The sequence below is a fragment of the Triturus cristatus genome, chromosome 12 (assembly GCF_964204655.1).
Source record: "Triturus cristatus chromosome 12, aTriCri1.1, whole genome shotgun sequence".
Classification (NCBI taxonomy): domain Eukaryota; kingdom Metazoa; phylum Chordata; class Amphibia; order Caudata; family Salamandridae; genus Triturus; species Triturus cristatus.
Window position 1 is genome coordinate 714,876,909 of NC_140595.1, and position 5,641 is coordinate 714,882,549.

A 5,641-nucleotide genomic window follows, 5' to 3' on the forward strand; every position below is an offset into this window, starting at 1 on the left:
GGGCCAAAAATGTTTCCACAGGGGCAGCGGAGGCGTCTACTCTGCTAGCCTGGTGGCCTAGAGCCTGCTGTAGTAAAACATCTCTGCCTCCCTGTCAAAGATCACTGTGGCATCAGAGGAGCTGCTGGTGGCCCCCCTAAAGTCACTGAAGCACTGCTGCATGGGCGCTATGTTCACGCTTTGAGAGCTTTAAAAAAAGTAAATACATAAATCCCCCTGCAGACAAATTAGACCTAACATTTTCCCTTAAAAATCTAAAAACAACCTTTCTTGAAATGAATCCCACAGACACTGAATTCCTCCTCATTCACTCCAATGACTCAGTTCCTCCTTCTCAAGATTGGGTTGAAACTTTCACAGAACTTGATGCTGTCCCTACCTTGGTCCCATTGTAAAAACTGCTTGATTATGTTATTGATATGAAAATGAATTTGCCTCTCCATATTTCTAGCCTCAGAAAGCTGCCTCCATCCGACTCCTTCTCCTAAGAAGACGAAAACCTTCCATTCCGCCCTTAGTCTTTAGAATAGTTTTTCAAGCAAAGATTCTTTCCATCTTGGTTGGACAACCTGGACGGACCGAATCACCCACAGCGCCTCTTAATCCTTGCGCAGTCCAGTGGCACTACTTGTTGCGGGCACCACAACATGGGATCATATCTCACCAATTCTAATGCACTTCCACCGGCTAAACGTGTTCTAAACACTTCTAACTGGTTGGTATAATTGTGAAAGTCTTACACCTCGGCCAGGAGCATTGGAATTATGTGGCAAAAGTGTCCCAAACTATGCAGCACGGTTGACTAAATTATACAGCAAGAAAGAACACATTTTGCAACATAGAGCATTATTTCTGTATTTTGACATTTTAACACACATTATGCAATTTAAAAAACAGTTTCGGCTCGTTAGTGCTAGCATAGCATCTGAACACAGCAACGCATAAGAGAAAGGTGACCAGTGAAACTGTACTACATGAGGCACTTTATAAAGTATGTTTGATTTGTTTGACCTAGAGTATTTTTTTGTTGCAATCATATTGTGCAGCAGATGGTGGATTATGTGACAAGTGTAGCAGAGACACAATTATGCGGAAAATGCAGATGCTTCCGAACAACATAATTAGTTTCCATGCCAAAATGTAATTATTAAAAAGAAATCCGTAGTCGGCAGGATTCGAACCTGCGCGGGGAGACCCCAATGGATTTCTAGTCCATCGCCTTAACCACTCGGCCACGACTACCTGCTTCGGAGACGCACATCACCAGAGAACTCAACTATATAATCGCTGTGGTGCGGTTTCTAGTACGGATGGAATCCAGTACAGTGAAAAGGGTACATTAAGGGAAGGGTTCAGGATTGAGAGCCTGTGAGTGATAGTGTGTGGTATGGATTACGCTCGGGTGTGAGAAGAACTGCAGAATATTGAGCATGCGCAGTGCTGCTGAGCCGATACCGGTACCTTTCTCTGTGAGTGTGGCAGGAGGGAGGGCTTGTGGAGTGATTCTAGCCTTCAGTCCATCTTTTCTGGGGAGTGATGGTCATGCAGCTCTTGTTATTGAAGTGCATTCAGTGCAGCTCATCAAATAATATCCTTGTTCTTTGGTGACGCTCCCCGGTATGTGCAAGTTGGTGCAGGAGTATCTGTGTGCCTCAATTTCTTGGCCGGAAACTATGATGGGTCAGTAATGGCCTGTCTATATGCCTCTTGAATTAATCTGTACACAGGAAAAGCCTATAATTTCGCAGTCAGAAACTCCTGGGTAAGTGTATTCTCCTTATGATGCCTCTTCATCTTATAAAGTTCGGGTAGCTCAGTTAGTTAGAGCATTGTACTGATAATTCCAAGGGTGTGGGTTTGATCCCTGTATTGGAATTAGAAAAGTCGTGCATTTCAGGACAAGGCTGTTAAAAACCCCTTGTTGTTTATTCTGGTAATTTACTGAGCTCTGGTGTCTCATGTTTGTACCAGAACCAGGGTGGGTTTTGCTAGAGCCATAAATAGGGCACTGCGGGCCAACAGCGCCTCCTCTTTCCGCGATACGCTCCTCCGCTAATGTTTTCATGGTTTTCTCAAGGTGCACTTTTTGAAGCGCTGTTTGAAACGGGGACGCGTCACTAAAGGTGACACTTTCTCCCCGAGAGTGGCGGTTCCTCGACTTCTCGGTGGGATGTCCAGAGGTCACGAGAGGTGAAGTAAAAAGCACATGGGTTATGTAGGCATCAGGAAATTATCTTGTATATATTGGTGACTTTTAAATCATTGCACTCTCGTTTAGTTTAACGTATGCATTGCGCTCTTCGCCCACTAGTGTAAACTTTCCAAAATGAATATTTTGATATCAGGTTTTCTTCTCTATTTTCTTGTTGGTAGCAACTAGAAATGACCAAACAGACAGAAAAATATGCACTGATGCAGAGTTCCTCCAGACAGTGTCGTTTCTAGGGTATAGGAGGCGCTGTGGCTTAGTTGGTTAAAGCGCCTGTCTAGTAAACAGGAGCTCCTGAGTTTGAATCTCAGCAGTGCCTGGTGTCTTACACAACCTCATAGAACACGTATTGGTTAATAAAAGACTCACTCTCTGCAAATGCTCCTCCTCGAAACTAAAGATATTTTTGGTGTATAAAGTAATCTTTACTATACTTAACACAAGACTAAACGACAAGAAACCACAATACTGTAATCAAAAATAGATTTTAAAATGGTAGAAAATAGCTTAGTTCAATGTAGATGGTAAATGCGACACATTACTCTCAAAGTACCTTAGATGCGTCACGCAAATAAACAAAAGGGGAGCAGGGAAGTTGATGCGCCGTTCCTTACACTCAGGGGAGTGGATGCGTAGGTTCCTTACTGCTGTGTGGGGAGTTCATGCATCGTTTCTTACTGCAGCCCGGTGATGATGCAACAAGATGGTGCCTCGATGCGACAGGACGATCCAGGGTGATGTGACAAAATGGCGTCTTGATATGATGCGACAATGTTGAAAGCGATGCGAGCACGCCCGACGGCCGTGCGGCGAACTCTGTAACATTTGAGCCATGACAGGCCCTGCGACACGCTTCTCCGGTGATGCAACATGCTTCATCAGTGATGCGACGGCGAACAGCTGCGGCATGCTTCTTCGACGATGCAACGGCAACTGCTGCGGCGGCCACACGCTTCTCCTCATAGCGTCGCGCTTCCAGCTCCCAGCGACACGGAGTCTTCTCAGAGGGCCCAAACAACAGTAGGCACCTCTCTGCAGGTAGAATTCCCAGCAAGGGAATCCAGGGGAGCTGGTGGTGAAGTCTTGTATTCCTGAAACTTCAGGCAGGAGGCAACCACTCTTCAAGCCCTTGGAGATGCTTCTTTCAGATTGCAAAAGCACGCACAAAGTTCCTTTTCTCCTTTCCTTGGCAATAAAGTAACCAGGGCAGGCCAACCCCAAACAACAAAACAGCACAGGATCAGTCTCCTCCTTCAGCTTCCTTGGTTCTTCTCCTTGGCAAAGGTTTGCCTTGATTTCCAGAAGTGATCTAAAGTCTTGGGCTCTGGGCCCGATATTTATACTAGTAAATTCTTTGTCCTCTGAGGGCAGAGGGTCCTGTACCTAGCCAACACCAGTTCTGTGCAGCTTCCTGACAGGAGGTGGAGACAGCTTTGTTGAAAGCAGACCTGGCCCAGGTAGCTGAAAGTTAATCTCCTCCCCTACTCACTATTCTATGAGGGTGGGGGACACTGAAAGGAAATCTCGGCCCCCCCCCACCCACTCTCTATGCAGCCAAGGTCCTATTCAGCCCAGCCATGACTCAGCAGACTGCTGGAGCCCAAACCCTCCTTTCACTCACAAACCAGACATGCAATACAAAACCTAGCAGAGGCAGGCTGGATGATTAGGTAAGAAAATACCTCTTTTCTAAAAGTGGTATTTTCAAACAAAGAATGTTAAAACCAACTTCACTAATAGATGTATTTTATCATTCTGAGTTCAGGCATAATATATTCATTTTTTTACCATGTTCCCTGAGTCAGTTAGTATTCTAAGGTGTTATAATCAAACTGCCCATTCTGGCCCATGGGGACAGGTAGCCTTGCAATAGTGAAAAACAAAATTGGCATTAATTCACTATTAGGACAAGCCACACACACCAGGGCATGTCCTACCTTTTACATAAAATGCACCCTGCACTTAGGCCTACCTTAGGAGTGGCTAACATGTAGAAAAGGGACGGTTTAGGGACTGGTAAGTGGGTGCACTTACCAAGTCAACATTGCAGTACTGGACTGCACACAGGCTCTGCAATGGCAGGCCTGAGAGACACTTTACAAGCTGCTTCTGTGGGTGGCACAACCAGTGAAGCAAGCCCACCAGCAGCATTTGATTTACAGGCCCTGGGCATTGGTGCACTGTACTAGGGTCTGACAAGTAAATAAAATAGGCAATCATGGAGTCACTAATCCATTACAACAATTTACAATAGGGAACACTTGCACTTTGACACTGAATAGCAGAGGCAAAGTCCCCAGAGCATCTAAACCCGCAAAAAACATAGTAAAACATAGGAGGCAACAGTGAAAAAAATGGAAGGGAGACCCACTCCAATGGTGCCAGGTCTAACAAGTGTCTCCTCCAGCTAAAATGTGGGGAGAACTATCCACCCCTTGGGAGTTCTCTTCACTAAGGTGGAAAAATCTGGCCAGACCATCAGCATTGGTGTGTTCTGTACTCGGGCGGTGTTACACCATGAAGTCCATCCCCTGTAGGGAAATGGACCACCTCAACAGCTTTGGATTCTCACCCCTCATCTGCATCAACCAACTGAGATGCCTGTGGTCTGTCTGAACCCAGAAGTGGGTCCCAAACAAGTATGGTCTCAACTTCTTCAGTGCACAGACCACAGCAAATGCCTCACGCTCAATTGCACTCCACCTCTGTTCCCGTGGAAGTAACCTCCTACTGATGAAGGCTACAGGTTGGTCTAGGCCCTCCTCATTTATCTGTGAAAGAACAGCCCCCACACCATGCTCTGAAGCATCTGTCTGTACAAGGAACTCTTTAGAGAAATTGGGCGCCAGAGGCACGGGCGCCGTGCACATGGCAGTCTTCAGGGCATCAAAAGCTTTCTGACAGGTGTCAGTCCTGTTCACTTTCTGGTTGCTTCCTGGAAGTCAGCTCTGTCAATGGTGCAACAATGCTGCCATACCCCATTGACAAACCTCCTTAAGTACCCAGTGAGTCCTAAAAATGCTCTCACGTCTGTCTGGGTCTTGGGGGGGGGGTTCCCAAGCTATGATGGTCTCAACCTTGGGCTGTAGAGGCGCCACCTGGCCGCTCCCAACCTGGTGTCCCAAGTACACCACAGAACCCTGCCCGATCTGGCACTTCTTGCCTTGATCGTGAGGCCTGCTTTTCGCAGCGCTATCAACACTTCGCAGAGGTGGCGCAGGTGTTCTTCCCAATTGGCACTGAACACCGCAATGTCATCCAGGTAAGCGGCACTGAAATCTTTCAGTCCAGCCAACACCTGGTTGACTAACCTCTGAAAGGTGGCAGGGGCATTCTTCATCCCAAAGGACATAACCTGGAATTGGTAGTGCCCATCTGGTGTGGAGAATGCTGAAATCTATTTTGCCCCATCAGTTAAGGCGATCTGCCAGT

At 46.7% G+C, this 5,641-nt stretch overlaps 2 non-coding genes across 2 annotated transcripts; one reads left to right on the plus strand and one right to left on the minus strand.

Moving 5' to 3' along the window:
- Positions 1–1,160: 1,160 nt before the first annotated feature.
- TRNAS-AGA (transfer RNA serine (anticodon AGA)) lies at positions 1,161–1,242 on the minus strand. The gene has a single exon. It is a non-coding gene; the product is annotated as a tRNA-Ser (tRNA).
- A 1,212-nt stretch (positions 1,243–2,454) lies between these two features.
- Positions 2,455–2,528, plus strand: TRNAT-AGU (transfer RNA threonine (anticodon AGU)). The gene has a single exon. It is a non-coding gene; the product is annotated as a tRNA-Thr (tRNA).
- The last annotated feature ends 3,113 nt before the right edge of the window (positions 2,529–5,641 follow it).